The following is a 3,040-nucleotide window of genomic DNA, read 5'->3' as shown; positions in this document are numbered from 1 at the left end:
TTCATTTCAAGCTAAAGTGTATTGTTAGCTGGCTGGCCCCCTAGCTAACGTTAGGTGACTGGCTCGTTAGCTAACGTGACGTGATGTGTGTGATCTTACATGTTGTTTACCTAGCTAGGTTCATTGTTTACTTAGCTAGCTAGCTACATGTCTCAAGCTAAAGTGTACAACATCCGTTGAGTATGGCCATTGTCAGTAAACATTGGCAAATAAGCATAATGAAAGTGTTTCCAGCGGAGCTGGTAAGAGTGTTTTCATGTTATCCAGAGGTAAACAAATCATCGGCCAGAGGCTCAAGTGTGCGCTCCGAGAGCGAAACGAGATGGGTGGGGCTAAAGCTTAAGAGGGTGTGAACGATGCTGAATGGGTGGAGACAAAGAAGAGCTCTCTCATCGAAACACTGAAATGACATTTTCTCCAAAGTGAGTTTACAAGTTGATCAACTTTCAAAGTAGAATTACTTCCCTATTGTTCCTCAAATGGAGTGTATGATATACCATTTTGTAGCTCTGAGTCTCTACATTTATACAAATGTAAAAATCAGAAATTCAAGTGCTGCTACATAACACAGAATCCAGGTGGTGAGTTACATACAGTATGTATATGTAGGTATAGTTAAAGTGGATATGCATAGATAATAAACAGAGAGCAGCAGAGTAAAAGACAGTGGGGGGCAATGCAAATAATCTGGGTAGCCATTTGATTAGCTGTTCAGGAGTTTTATGGCTTGGGGGGTAGAAGCTGTTAAGAAGTATTTTTGTCCTAGACTTGGCGCTACAGTACCGCTTGGCATGCGGTAGCGGAGAGAACAGTCTATGACTGGGGTGGCTGGAGTCTTTGTCAATATTTTGGGCCATCCTCTGACACCGCCTGGTATAGAGGTCCTGGATGGCAGGAAGCTTGGCCCCGGTGATGTACTGGGCCATGATAGTTTGTTGTTGATGAGGACACCAAGGAACTTGAAGCTCTCAACCTGCTCCACTACAGCCCCGTCGATGAGAATGGGGGCGTGCTCGGCCCTCGCACATTGACACATTGACTCTGTACAGGTAACTCCTGTATACAGCCTCGCTATTGTTATTTACTGCTGCTCTTTAATTATTTGTTATTCTTATCGCTTTTTTACTTTTACTTTTTTTAAGGTATTTTTCTATTTTTCTTAAAATTGCATTGTTGGTTAAGGGCTTGTAAGTAAGCATTTCACTGTTGTATTCAGCGCATGTGACGAATAAAAATGTATTTGATTTGATTTGAAGACCCTTTCCTGTTACAACATGACAATGCCCGTGTGCACAAAGCGAGGTCCTCATGGAAATGGTTTGTTGAGATCGGTGTGGAAGAACTTGACTGGCTTGCACAGAGCCCTGACCTCAACCCCATCGAACACCTATGGGAGCCAGGCCTATTCGCCCAACATCAGTACCCAACAGCACTAAGGTCCTTGTGGTTGAATGGTAGCAAGTCCCCGCTGCAATGTTCCAACACCTAGTGGAAAGCCTTCACAGAAGAGTGGAAGCTGTTATAAGCAGCAAAGTGGGGACCAGCTCCGTATCAACGCCCATGATTTCGGAATGAGATGTTCGACGAGTAGGTGTCCACATACTTTTGGTCATGTAGTGTATATATTTTTTTCTCAGGATTTTGGAAATTTTACGACGAACCCATTTTTACATCAGGTGACCCCACATTGGGTCACAACTACTACTTTGGGAACCGCTGCTCTAAATTATCCTTAAAACTACTCCTGTGTGCGATTTAAAAAAATATATATAATAAGTTCATGGACAAACATCTGGTTTATTAGAAGCTATTATTAGTAACATGATTGTTTTTTTAATATTTTTTTTTTACACCATGAAGATTCCCATTTTCTCCTTCCACTATAGGGGGATTCTGTTTCCTGTAAACAACGCTTGCAGTATCGCGGGCGGCCTTGAACTTCATGGCTTCAATGAGGGGGTTGTTCTCCCCGGTCTGACTTTAAATGTACTTATTTTTCTTTCATCAAGGTAAGTGTTGCCAGGTGTAATGTGACAAACGTGACTTCACTTTACTTTCATCCTGTAGCACCAAACATGTCACCCTTTAACATTTTAATAGACGCTCTTATCCAGAGCAACTTAGAGTAGTGAATACATACATTTCATAGATTTAATTTTCATTTTATGCATTTCTTTTGTACTGGTCACCCGTGGGAATCAAACCCACAACCCTGGCGTTGCAAACACCATGCTCTACCAACTGAGCTACAGGGAAGCACATGTTTATGTCATATTCAACATAATGGGTTATGTCACATTTGACATTGGTGACATTTTTGTCATTTAGCAGACACTCTTATCCAGAGCAACTTACAGTAGTGAATACATACATTACATCTCTTTTTTTTTTTTGTACTGGCCCCCCCGTGGGAATCGAACCCACAACCCTGGCGTTGCACACACCATGCTCTACCAACTGAGCCACAGGGCTGTCACACTGTTATGCTACATTTATGAACCCTTTTTTTAAAGCCTGACATAGATGATTTGGAACACATTTATGTAGTGTTTATGAAGGCTTCGTTTGTTTGGAACACATTTATGTAGTGTTTATGAAGGCTTCGTAAGTTTGGAACACATTTATGTAGTGTTTATGAAGGCTTCGTAAGCGGAATTTAATTTAAAGTGGGACCAGAACGGTCATTAGTGGAGTGATTTGGGGCACTGGGCTCCAAGAGCCTTGGGTCTGTTTGGGAAAAGCATTATTTTCAGACAGAGCATTTATTTATGTACAATATATTGTTCCAAGTTTCCCCCTTTTGTCTTCCCCCCTTTTTCTGAGGAGGCCTCTCCAAAGGCCTGTGCTGATGCCAATACACAGAGAGAGGGGGATTCAGCAGAAGAGAACGAGAGAGAGAGAGAGAGAGAGACGGAGAGAGAGCGAGAGAGAAAGAGAGAGGGTGGGATTCAACAGAAGAGAAAGAGAGAGAGATGAGAGAGAGAGAGAGAGAGAAAGAGAGACAGAGAGAGAGAGAGACGGAGAGAGAGAGAAAGAGAGA

This window comes from Salmo salar, chromosome ssa29, assembly GCF_905237065.1.
Source record: "Salmo salar chromosome ssa29, Ssal_v3.1, whole genome shotgun sequence".
Classification (NCBI taxonomy): domain Eukaryota; kingdom Metazoa; phylum Chordata; class Actinopteri; order Salmoniformes; family Salmonidae; genus Salmo; species Salmo salar.
This window is presented reverse-complemented; position numbering follows the sequence as displayed.